General features: G+C 39.4%; 1 protein-coding gene and 1 non-coding gene across 2 annotated transcripts in view; both read right to left on the bottom strand.

The window, feature by feature from the left end:
* AGBL4 (AGBL carboxypeptidase 4) overlaps positions 1-13,189 on the bottom strand; it is a 1,220,133-nt gene that overhangs the window by 1,115,352 nt on the left and 91,592 nt on the right. The gene's annotated exons all lie outside the window — the stretch shown is intronic.
* LOC130842567 (U6 spliceosomal RNA) lies at positions 9,117-9,223 on the bottom strand. Its single transcript, XR_009050472.1, has one exon. It is a non-coding gene; the product is annotated as a U6 spliceosomal RNA (small nuclear RNA).

Below are 13,189 nucleotides of genomic sequence, written 5' to 3' on the forward strand. Positions count from 1 at the left end.
TTCTTTGGAGAAAAGCCTATTTAGGTCTTCAGCCAATTTTTGTATTAGGTTGTTTGCTTTTTTAATATTGAGCTGCATGAGTTGCTTGTCTATTTGGGAGATTAATCCTTTGTCAGCTGCTTTGTTGGCACATAATTTCTCCCATTCAGAGGGCTGCCTCCTTGTCCTGTTTATGGTTTCTTTTGCTTTGCAAAAGATTTTAAGTTTCATTAGGTCCCATTTATTTATTCTTATTTTATTTCCATTATTCTAAGAGATGAGTCAAAAAGGATGTTCTTTGATGTGTGTCATAGAGTGTTCTTCCTATGTTTTCCTCTAGGAGTTTTATAGTGTCTGGCCTTCCATTTCTGTTTTTAATCCATTTTGAGTTTATTTTTGTGTATGGTGTTAGGAAGCATTCTAATTTCATTTGTTTACATGTAGCTGGCCAGTTTTCCCAGCCCCACTTATTGAAGAGGCTCTCTTTGCTCCATTGTATATTCTTGCCTCCTTTGTCAAAGATAAGCTGCCCATGTGTGCATGGGTTTATCTCTGCTCTCTCTATCCTGTTTCAATAATCAATCTTTCTGTCTTTGTGCCAGTACCATACTGTCTGGATCACTGTAGGCTTGCAGTATACTTTGAGGTCAGAGAGCCTGATTCCTCCAGCTCCATCTTTCCTTCTCAAGAGTGCTTTGGCTATTCAGGGTCTTTTGTGTTTCCATACAAATCGTAAAATTTCGTGTTCTAGTTCTGTGAAAAATGCCATTGGTAATTTGATAGGGATTGCATTGAATCTGTAAATTGCGTTGGGTAGTATAGTCACTTTCACAATGTTGATTCTTCCAATCCAAGAACATGGTATGTCCCTCTATCTGTTTGTATTGTCTTTTGTTTTTCATCAGTGTCTTAGAATTTTCTCCATACAGATTTTTTGCCTCCTTAGGCAGGTTTATTCCTAGGTATTTATTCTTTTTGTTGCAATGGTAAATGGGAGAGTTTCCTTAATTTCTCTTTCTGCTTTTCTGCTGTTAGTGTATAGGAATGCAAGAGATTTCTGTACATTAATTTTGTATCCTGCTACTTTACTAAATTCATCGATTAGTGCTAGCAGTTTTCTGGTAGAAACTTTAGGGTTTTCTATGTATAATATCATGCCATCTGCAAAGAGTGACAACTTTACTTCTTTTCCAATCTGGATTCCCTTTATTTCATTTTATTTTCTGATTGCTGTGGCTAAAACTTACAAAACTATGTTGAATAATAGTGGTGAGAGTGGGCACCCTTGTCTTCTTCCTATTCTGAGAGGGAATGCTTTCAATTTTTCACCATTTAAAATGATGTTGGCTGTTGGTTTGTCATATATGACTTTTATTATGTTGAGGTAACTTCCTTCTATGTCCATTTTCTGGAAAGCTTTTATAATAAATGGATGATGAATTTTGTCAAAAGCTTTATCCGCATCTATTGAGATTATCATACAGTTTCTATCCTTCGATTTGTTAATATGAATTTTCACATTGATTGATTTACATATATTGAAGAATGCTTGTATTCCAGCAATAAACCCCAATTGATCATGGTTTATGATCTTTTTAATGTGGTGTTGGATTCTGTTGGCTAGTATTTTGTTGAGGATTTTTGCATCTACATTCATCAGTGATATTGGCCTGTAATTTTCTTTTTTTGTAACGTTTTTGTCTGGTTTTGTTATAAGGGTAATGGTGGCCTTATAAAATGAGTTTGGGAGTGTTCCTCCCTCTGCTACATTTTAGAAGAGTTTAAGAAGGATGGGTGTTAGCTTTTCTCTAAATGTATGATAGAATTTGCCCGTGAAGCCATCTGGCCCTGGGCTTTTGTTTGCTCGGAGATTTTCTTTTTTTAAGAACTTTTATTGAGATACAGTTAACAGACAATGAACAGCATATATTTAGAGTGTACAATTTGGTATCCCAATCTCCCAGTTCATTCCCACGCAACCCTCCCCACTTTCCCCACTTGGTGTCCATATGTTTGTTCTTTACATCTGTGTCTCTATTTCTGCCTTACATTTCCTCTTTCATAGTTGCTAGCATTTGCCTTAGGTATTGAGGTGCTCCTATATTGGGTGCATATATATTTATAATTGTTATCTCCTCTTCTTGGATGGATCCCTTGATCTTTCTGTAATGTCCTTTCTTATCTCTTGTAACATTTTTTAAAGTCTATTTTATCTGATATGAGTATTGCTACTCCAGCTTCCTTTTGATTTTCATTTGCATGGAATATCATTTTCCATCCCCTCACTTTCAGTCTGTACGTGTTCCTTGGTCTGAAGTGGGTCTCTTGTAGACAGCATCTATATGGGTCTTGTTTTTGTATCCATTCAGCCAGTCTGTGTCTTTGGGTTGGGGCATTTAGTCCATTTACATTCAAGGTAGTTATCAATATGTATGTTCCCATTACCATTTTCTGAATTGCTTTTTGTTTGTTTGTTTGCTTTTGTAGCACCTGTTCTTCTCTTAAGTTTCCCACTTAGAGAAGTCCCTAAGCATTTGTAGTAGGTCTGGTTTGGTGCTGCTGAATTCTCTTAGCTGTTGCTTGTCTGTAAAGCTTTTGATTTCTCCGTCGAACCTGAATGAGATCTGGCTGGGTAGAGTATTCTTGGTTGTAGGTTCTTCCCTTTCATCACTTGAAATATATCATGCCACTCCCTTCTGGCTTGCAGAGTTTCTGCTGAGAAATCAGCTGTTAACCTTCTGGGAATTCCCTTGTATGTTATTTGTCGTGTTTCCCTTGTTGCTTTTAATATCTTTTCTCTGTCTTTAATTTTTGTCAGTTTGACTACTGTATGTCTTGATGTGTTTCTCCTTGGGTTTATCCTGCCTGGGATTGTCTGCACTTCCTGGACTTGGGTAGCTATTTCCTTTCCCATGTTAGGGAAGTTTTCAACTAGAATCTCTTCCAATATTTTCTTGGTCTTTTCTCTCTCTTCTCTTTCAGGGACCCCTATAATGCGAAAGTTGGTGCATTTAACATTGTCGCAGAGGTCTCTTAGGTTGTCTTCAGTTCTTTTCATTCTTTCTTCTTTATTCTTTTCCACATCAGTGATTATCACCATTCTGTCTTCCAGGCCACTTATTTGCCCTTCTGCCTCAGTTAATCTGCTATTGGTTCCTTCTAGTGTATTTTTCATTTCCGTTATTGTGTTGCATATCTCTGTTTGTTTGTTCTTTAATTCTTCTAGGTCTTTGGTAAACTTTTCAATCTTTGCATCCAGCCTTTTTTCAAAGTCCTGGATCATCTTCGCCATCATTATTCTGAATTCTTTTTCTGGAAGGGTGCCTATCTCCTCTTTAATTGTTTTTCTGGGGTTTTATCCTATCCCTTCATCTGGTACAAAGTCCTCTGCTTTTTCATTTTCTCTATCTTTCTGTGGCTGTGGTTCTCAGTTCCACAGAAGGAAATACTGCTGATACTGCCTGATACTGCTGTCTGCCCTCTAGTGGAGGAAGCTATCCAGGAGGCTTCTGCATGCTTCCTGATGGGAGGGACTGATGGTGGGTAGGGCCAGTTGAGCGGAGCTCAGTAAGATTTTAATCTGATATAGTGGGCAGAGCTCAGTAAAACTTCAGTCTGCTTGTCTGCCAATGGGTGGGGCTGTGTTCCCACCTTGTTGGTTGTTTGGCCTGAGGCGACCCAGCACTGGAGCTTACAGGCTCTTTGGTGGGGCTAATGGCAGACTCTGGGAGGGCTCACACCAATGAGCCCTTCCCAGAACCCCTGCTGCCAGTGCCCCTGTCTCCTTGGTGAGCCACAGCTTCCCCCCACCTCTGCAAGGAACCCTCCAACACCAGCAGGTAGGTCTGGTTCAGTCTTCTATGGGGTCACTGCTCCTTCCCCCTGGGTCCTGATGAGCACACTTTTTTGTGTGACCTCCAAGAGTGGAGTTTCTCTTTCTCCCAGTCCTGTGGAGGTCCTGCAATCAAATCCCGCTGGCTTTCAAAGTCTGATTCTCTGGGGATTCCTCCTCCTGTTGCTAGACTCCCAGGTTAGAAAACCTGATGTTGGGCTCAGAACCCTCACTTTAGTGGGTGGACTTCTGCAGTATAACTGTTCTTCAGTTTGTGAGTCATCCACCCAGCATTTATGGGATTTGATTTTAACGTGATTGCGCCCCTCCTACCATCTCATTGGGGTTTCTCCTTTGTCTCTGGATGTGGGGTGTCTTTTTTGGTGAGTTCCAGTGTCTTTCTGTTGATGATTGTTCAGCAGTTGGTTGTAATTCTGGTGCTCTTGCAAGAGGGAATGAGTGCACATCCTCCTACTCTGCCATCTTGATCCCATCTGTTGGGAGATTTTTAATCACAGTCTCAATGTCAGTCCTTATGATTGGTCTGTTCATATTTCCTATTTCTTCCTGGTTGAGTCTTGTAAGATTGTCCTTTTCTAAGAATTTATCCATTTCTTCCAAGTTTTCTAATTTATTGGCATACAGTTGCTTGTAGTAGTCTCTCATGATCTTTTGTATTTCTGCGGTGTCAGTTGCTATTTCTCCTTTTTCATTTCTAATTCTGTTGATCTGTGTCTTCTCCCTTTTTTTCCTGACAACTCTGCCTGGTGGTTTATCAATTTTATTTACTTTCGCAAAGAACCAGCTTTTAGTTTTACTGGTCTTTGCTATTGTTTCCTTCATTTCTTTTTCATTTATTTCTGATCTGTTCTTTATGATTTCTTTCCTTCTGCTCACTTTGGGGTTTTTTTGTTCTTCCTTCTCTAATTGTTTTGGGTATAAGGTTAGGTTGTTTACTCAGGATTTTTCTTGTTCCTTGAGGTAGGATTGTATTGCTATAAACTTCCCTCTTAGAAATGATTTTGCTGTCTCCCATAGGATTTGGGTCATCCTGTTTTCATTGTCATTTGCTTCTAGGTATTTTTTTGATTTCCTCTTTGATTTCTTCAGTGATATCTTGCTTGTTTAATACCATATTGTTTAGCCTACATGTGTTTGTATTTTTTCAGTTTTATTCCTGGAATTGATATCTAGTCTCATGGCGCTGTGGTCGGAGAAGATGCTTGATATGATTTCAGTTTTCTTCAATTTACCAAGGCTTGATTTGTGATCCAAGATGTAGTCTATCCTGGAGAATGTTCCATGTGCACTTGAGAAGATAGTTCATTCTGTAGTTTTTGGATGGAATGTCCTATAAATATCAAGTCAAGTTGGTCTAATGTGTCATTTAAAGCTTGTGTTTCCTTATTTATTTTCTGTTTGGATGATCTGTCCATTGGTGTAAGTGAGGTGTTAAAGTCTCCTACTATTATTGTGTTGCTGTCAATTTCCCCTTTTATGGCTGTTAACATTTGTCTTATGTATTGAGGTTTTCCTATGTTGGGTACATAGATATTTACAATTGTTTTATCTTCTTCTTGGATAGATCCCTTGATCATTATGTTGTGTCCTTCCTTGCCTCTTGTAACAGTCTTCACTTTAAGGTCTCATTTGTCTTATATGAGTATTGCTACTCCAATTTTCTTTTGACTTCCATTTGCATGGAATATCTTTTTCCATACCCTTACTTTCAGTCTGCATGTGTCCCTAGGTCTGAAGTGGGTCTCTTGTAGACAGCATATATAAGGGTCTTGTTTTTGTATCCATTCAGCCAGTCTGTGTCTTTTGGTTAAAGCATTTAATCCATTTACATTTAAGGTGATTATTGACATGTATGTTCCTATTATCATTTTCTTAATTGTTTAGGGTTTGTTTTTGTAGGTCTTTTCCTTCTCTTGTGTTTACTGTCTAGAGGAGTTCCTATAGCAATTGTTGTAAGGCTGTTTTGGTGATGCTGAATTCTCTTAACTTTTGCTTGTCTATAAAGCTTTTGATTTCTCCATCAAATCTGAGTGAGATTCTTGCTGGGTAGAGTATTCTTGGCTGTAGGTTTTTCTCTTTCAAGACTTTAATTTTCTCCTGCCACTCCCTTCTGGCCTGCTTTCTGCAGAGGGATCAGCTGTTATCCTTATGGGTTTTCCCTTATATGTTATTTGTTGCTTTTCTCTTGCTACTTTTAATATTTTTGTTTTTAACTTTCATTAGTTTGATTAATATGTGTCTCGGTGTGTTTATCCTTGAGTTTATTCTGTATGGGACTCTCTAAACTTCTTGGACTTCATTTACTATCTCCTTTCCCATGTTGGGGAAATTTTCCACCATAACCTCTTCAAATATTTTCTCAGACTCTTTCTATTTTTCTTCTTCCCCTGGGACCGCTATGATTCAAATGTTTGTGTGCTTAATGTCATCCCCGATGTCTCTGATACTGTCTTCCATTTTTTTAATTCTTTTATCTTTTTCCTGCTCTGTGGCATTTATTTCTCCCATTCTATCTTCCAACTCATTTATTCGTTCTTTTGCCCCAGTTATTCTGCTGTTTATACCATCTAGAGTACTTTTCATTTCATTTATTGTGTTGTTCATTACTGTTTGTTTGCCCTTTAGTTCTTCTAGGTCCTTATTAAATGTTTATTTTATTTTCTCTATTTCATTTTTGAGATTTTGGATCATCTTTACTATCATTACTCTGAATTCTTTTTCAGGCAATTTGTCGATTTCATCTTCATTTATTTGATCTTGTGGGTTTTTATCTTGCTCGTTTGCCTGCAAGGTGTTTCTTTGTCTTCTCATTTTGTCTAGTTTATAGTATTTGCTGTCTCCTTTCCCTATGCTGCCTAGTAGTAATTCTTCTTGTCTCTGTTCTGTTTGGCTTGAGTTGTCAAGCACTGGAGCTTGCTGGCCTTTGGTTTCATTTGGAGCTTGGTGTTGCAAATGAGAACTATGGGGGAGCACTTGCTGATTAATATTCCATGGGGTCGGGTGTTCTCTGGTGGTCCAACATCCTGGTCTCTGCTCTGCTGTCTCAGATGTCCAGGTTTGACCCCCGGCTGGGGCACCAAGACCCTGGTAGCTGCACAGCACAGAGAAAAATGAGGTAGAAGGAGAGAAACAAAAAAAGGGGGAAAGAAAGGGAAAGGACAGACAAATCCCTAAGACTGATGGTAAAAGCAACTCTAATCAGTCAAAATCACACAAGGAGATGTAAACACTTGCACTTGCAAAAAGAGAAGAGGAAGAGAAATCAAAGAAAATAGAAAGAGAGAGAACAAAGAAAACAAAAAGGGAGTAATCATACCAATTACAAGCAAATCCACATACAAATATATATAGTAAAGATTAAACTAACAAACACATAAAACCAGAAACTAGTCAAACATACCAGGAAGTCCTCCAATACTTCTAGGTAGGGCTCTGCACCGCTGTGGAGAGGACTGTGGAGAGCTCACTGTGATCTGGTATTAGTCCTGCGTGTATTTGTCCACACAATCTACAGTTTCCCCTATGTCTACAGGCTCTATTGTAGAAACACTCATCTATTCAGGTGATCCACAGATGCAGGGTCTATCAAGCCTATTGTGGATATTAAATCTGCTCCTCCTGTGGCTGTTTCCATTTCTCTTCTCTGGTCCTGCAGTCCTCGGGGATCAGTTTTGGTTTTGGTCCCTTCTTTGAGTGTGGGCTGCTCTCAGGAGTTGGTTCCCCACCCAGGCAAGAGGGGGTGAAAGAGGGTAATTGGGGCTCACTTTTGCAAATTCAGGTCGGAGTGGGGAGGGAAATGGCAGTTTAAATGAAATCTGCAGAAGTGCTTGCAACAGCAGTGGCTGGAGTGAGCCTGAGGTGTGCCATGCATTCTCCCAGGGAAGTTGGTCCTGAAGGTGGGACCCTTGGTGTTGGCAGGCTTCACCTACTACCAGGAGGGTGTGGCCAATGGCCGCCTTACACACAGGACCCTTGGTAGCAGCAGCAGGAGGCAGTGGTGGTGCGTGGCGGTGGGCGGCTGCACTCGCACGCGGCGGCGGGCGGCAGTGGGCAGCAGAGTGTAGCAGCAGTCTCTGTGTTTCAGTCTAGCAGCTGCAGGTGGCAAGTGACTCCCGCACAGGTGCTGCTCTGCAGCCTGTGAGTTTGTAGAGATGCTAGCTCCTCCCAAGCACTCCAAAACAAAGGTCTCCTGCTTCTCTATCAGGCCCAGTCTTTTTCCCAAACTCCCTCCCAGCTAGCTGGCGCACCTGCCCCCCAGGCTGTTTTCTCGCAGCCTGCCCCAGCTCTCTCCTGGTATCTGTTCTCCGAAGCCCTTGCCTCAGCACCCAGGCCCCACCACCACCAAGGGTGAGCAGACTAGCATCTCTGGCTGGAGAATGCTGCTTGAATCTCCATGCAGGAATCCTTCCACTCCTACCTCCACACACCTGTTGCTGCTCTCTCTTCTGGAGGCTCTGAGACTCCCCTCATCCATCCCCACCAGTAAGGGAGCTCCCTAGTGTGTGGAAGCACTCCCCCCTTCACAGCTCCCTCCCAGAAGGGCAGGTCTCCTCAGGATTCCTTTGTCTCTTTTTTTCCCCTTCTTTCCTTTGTGCTACCCAATTACATGGGAATTTTCTTGCCTTTTTGGAGGTCTGAGGTCTCCTGCCAGCATTCGGAAGGTGTTCTGCAGGAGTCACTCCACAAGTAGATGTATTTTTGATGTATTTGTGGGGAGGAAGGTGATCTCCAAGTCCTACTCCTCAGCCATCTTTTCTCGATCATCCAAAAATTAATTTAAAAAAAAGAAAAGAATGTGCATTCTGCTGCTTTTGAATGGAATGTTCTGTATATAGCTAATAAATTCATTCAACTAATGTGTGATTTAAGGCTGATGTTTCCTTGTTGAGTATCTATCTGGATGATCCATCCATTGATGTAAGTGGTGTGTTGAAGTCCCCTGTTATTATTGTACTCCTCTCAATTTCTCCCTTTATGTCCATTAATATTTGCTTTATATATTCTGGTGCTTCTATGTTGTACACATATATTGATAAATTTGTGAAGATAACATTCATAAATGTTATGTTACTGCTAATTTACCACTTTATCATTATGTCTTTTATTACAGTTTTTGTTTCAAAGTCAATTTGCCTGCTATGAGTATAGATACATCAGCTTTCTATTCATTTCCATTTACATGAATTAGTCTTCCGCATTACTTCGCTTTCAGTCTCCATGTGTCCTTACTTCTGAAGTGAGTCTCTTATAGGCAGCACATATATGGGTCATGCTTTTTTTAAAAAAACATATGGAACACTTCAAAAATGTGCATGTTATCCTTGCACAGGGGCCATGCTAATCTTCTCTGTATTATTCTAATTTTAGTATATGTCCTGCTGAAGTGAGCACTGGGTCTTCCTTTTTTATCCATTCACCCATTCTTTGTATTTTGACTGGAGATTTTAATCCATTTTAATTTAAAGCAATTATTGATAGATATGTACTTATTGCAATTTTTAAAATTGTTTTATGGCTGTTTTCATAATTCCTTTGTGTTATTTTCTTCTTTCTTTCTTTCCTTGCGATTTGATGGATTTCTCCAGTCTTGTATTTAGATTCTTTTCTCATTTTCTTTTGTGTATTTACTGTGTTTACTTTGGGGTTATCATGATGTTCACATATAACAGCATACCTGTACAGTTTTGAGTTGATAGCAACTTAAATTTGAGCACATGTAAAACTACATTTTTACTCCCCTCTCACATTTTATATTTTAGTTCTCACTTTTTATATCTTTTAATTTTATGTACCTCTTAACTAATTATTACAGTTTTAGGTAATTTTACTACTTCTGTCTTTTAACCTTCAGATTTTCTTTATGAGTGATCAATCACCTACCTTTACTGTATGTACCTTTTTCAGTGAGATTTTTATTTTCTTAGGTTTTCTTATTGTTAAATGTGTTATTTCTTTTCAGATCAGAGAAGTCACCTTAACATAACTTGTTTGTCCAGTTTAGTGGTGATGAGCTCCTTTAGCTCTTGTTTATTTGGAAAACTCATAATCCCTCCTTCAATTCTGAATGATATCCTTGCTGGTTAGAAAATACTTGGTTAGAAGTTTTTTCCTTTCAGCACTTTTAATATGTCATGCCACTCTTGGCTTGCAAAATTTCTGCTGAGAAATCTGCTGATAGATAGCTTTATGGAGTTTGTCTTGTACATAAAAGTTGATTTTCTCTTGCTGCTTTTAAGATTTCCTCTCTACCTTTAGATTTTACCATTTTAATTACAGGATGTCTAGGTATGGATCCCTGGGTTTATCTTATTTGGAACTCTGTGGGCTTCCTGACCTAGATGTCTATTTCATTCCCCAGATTAGTGAAGTTGTTGGACATTATTTCTTCAAATAAGTTTTCTGGCCCTTTTCCTCTTCTCCTTCTGAGACCCCTAAAATAAGAATGTTATTCCAATGAATGCTGTCCTAGAAGTCCCTTAAAATATCTCCACTTTTTAAAATTCTTCTTTTTTTTTTTTTTTTTTTTTTTTTGCCACTATATCTAGGTGAGTTCCATTACTTTGTCTTTCAGTTTGCTGATCCATTCTTCTGTTCACCTATTATGTTGCTGAACCCCTCTAGTGTATTTTTCAGTTTAGTTATTGTGTTCTTCAGCTCTGTAACTTCTGTTTGGTACTTTCTTATATTTTCTGTTTCTTTGTTGATGTTCTCACTGTGCTCATCTATTCTTGCCCTGAGTTTGGTAAGCATATTTAAAACCATTACTTTGAACTGTTTATCAGATAGATTGCTTATGTTCATTTCATTAAGATCTTTTTCTGGGGTTTTATCTTGTTCTTTAGACTAGAACACATTCCTCTCTCTCCTCGTTTTGCCTTACTCTGTTTGTTTTTAATGTATTAAGCAGATCAACTAACTCAGTCTTGAAGGAGTGGCCTTGTGTAGTGCTTGTCTTGTGGAATCCAAAAGCACAATCCCCCCTGCCACATAGCTATGTGCTCAAATGGCATTCCCTCTGTGAGCTGCACACACACACTTGTGGTGGGGATGCAGCCATGGTGTGGGGGTGGGCAGGGCTCTCACTCAGCCCTGCTGGGGCACATGGGTGAAGCACAGAAGTGGGCAGGGTTCCCAGTGGGGCACACCAACCAGCTCTAGCAGGATAGAGGCAGAGTTCCAAAATGCTGCCTGTTAGTACAGACATTAGCCAGGTAGGATGAGATCACAAAAATGATGCTCACCTGTGTCTCCATCCTCATAGACTGTCCCAACAGTTCCCTGTCTATCCAGCATATGTTTTAAGATAAAAAAGTGGGTTTCCTTCACCTATGGTCTAGGAACTTTTCAAATTAGTATTTTTGTGCTGGGTCCCAGGATGAGTGAGTCTGAGCACAAGCCCTTTAAGGGTTGATTCTCTATTCCCTACAGTCTGTGGTTTTCCTGGATTTAATCCCCATTGATTTTCAGAGCCAGTCATTTAAGGGATTCATCTCTCCTACACAGGATCTAAGGTTTAGGGCACCTGATATGAAGCACAAATCCCTCAATCCTCAGGGGAAAAGTTCCATAATTGGAAATCACTCCTGATTGTGAACTGATGTGCCTGCTTAGGGTTGTTTTTGTTTGTTTGTTTTTGTTTTGTTTTGCTTTGGCAAGAATGTCTCTCTGCCTCTTCTACCCACCTCCATGTTGCTCTTTTATCCTTTGTTATGGAGGCTCTTTTCATCTAGTTTGCAAGTGATTTACAAAGGAAATTATTGAATATGTAGTTATAGATTTGTTGTGTCTATGAGAGAAGGTGAGTTCACCATTTTTCTATGCCACCGTCTTGAATACCTTCTCCCAGGTGAATTTTAAATATGATATTTTAAAATAAACCCTCACCCTACTGTTCTATTCTGCTTCACAGGTGAAAATCCCTGCTGTAGAATTTCTCCTGGCTCCATATCTCTGCAACATTGTTATATCTGCCTAGAATTCCTCAGCTACCTGGTATAGCTGGAGATTTTATACTTCTCCATAAATATTCAGCTGAAATGTCGGCTCTTTCAGATAGCCTTTCTCAGTCTCAACAACCTACCTCCAGGACAATTCATCTCATTCTGTAGCTCTTAAATCTCTGTGTCTGTTTCTATCATGTATTTTAATGATCCATTTACATGTCTGTAAGCTCTCAAAAGAATCATATCTGATTCTTCTCCATAACATTAGAAGCTACCACATGCCTGGCAAATAACAGGCACTCACAAAGGCTTGATACTTGATAAATGAACCAGAGCTGCAGAAGGAGCTTGGCTATCTCTGGCAATCTGTCATAGCCTGGAGGCATAAAATCCAGGTGCCTGGAATCCTGTCATCACAAATTGTCATCACAAGGGCATATACAAAAGACACCCATTTACTCTTTCCTCACCTATTGTCTCATTTCTTTGTTGTCCCCAGCCTATCCAGGTCATCCCTCCTGCCTCCCACTTTTCTTAATACTGCTAAAGCAGAGATATAAAAGGCCACAACAGTAACCCTATCACCCTCCCAGGTCAGCCTCTACCCTGGAGATGGCACAACCTTACATTTGAAATTTGAGCCTGATGATCTACTCCTGTTTCTCTAACTGTCTCAAACTATTTGGATTAGGTGGAGCCTCTGGGTTCAAAGACTTCACAGGTAACATGGCTGTGATTTCCCATTTGTAGAAGAGACTAGTTCTTCTGTTCCACTAAAACCACATGGAAGCTGACAGTCAGGTTGCAACTAAATCCTCATCTTGGAGGATCTATCACTGTTTTTAGCTCTGCTTCTTTGTCCAACACATTATTTGTTTCAAATACATAACATAATAATAATAGCTCACTGTTATGTAGCACTTATTATGTGTATATATATTTATTTATTTATACACACAGAGAAAGTTGTTCAACCTTTACAACAGATCCAATGATGTTGGTTCTATTATTACCCAACTTTTACTAAAGAAGAAAGTGAAATATAATTTTTTCTTTTAATTTATCCTGTCACATACCTTAGAGCCACTTGTTCTCTTCATCAAAATGCTATATACTAAGTTAAAAGGACAGTCATTGCTTTCAAGTGTTTATGTACACAACCACTAAGTTGTCATTTCTTCCCTTATGGGAAGAAAGAAAAAAAACACAATTTTAAAAAGGTCTGAAAAATAAAATAAAAATATATCAGAATTAGAATAGCAGAAATTTTATACACACTTTTTACAGATGAACTAAAGCTCTACAGGGAAAAATGGTCTAACCAAGGTCACACAATGGTGGGAAGCCATTCATCATTATGTCTTCAGAATGATGCATTTGAAGCTCCCTTATTTGAGGCTCCCTTTACAGCTGT

The sequence above is a fragment of the Hippopotamus amphibius genome, chromosome 1, assembly GCF_030028045.1.
Source record: "Hippopotamus amphibius kiboko isolate mHipAmp2 chromosome 1, mHipAmp2.hap2, whole genome shotgun sequence".
NCBI classification, from domain to species: Eukaryota; Metazoa; Chordata; class Mammalia; order Artiodactyla; family Hippopotamidae; genus Hippopotamus; species Hippopotamus amphibius.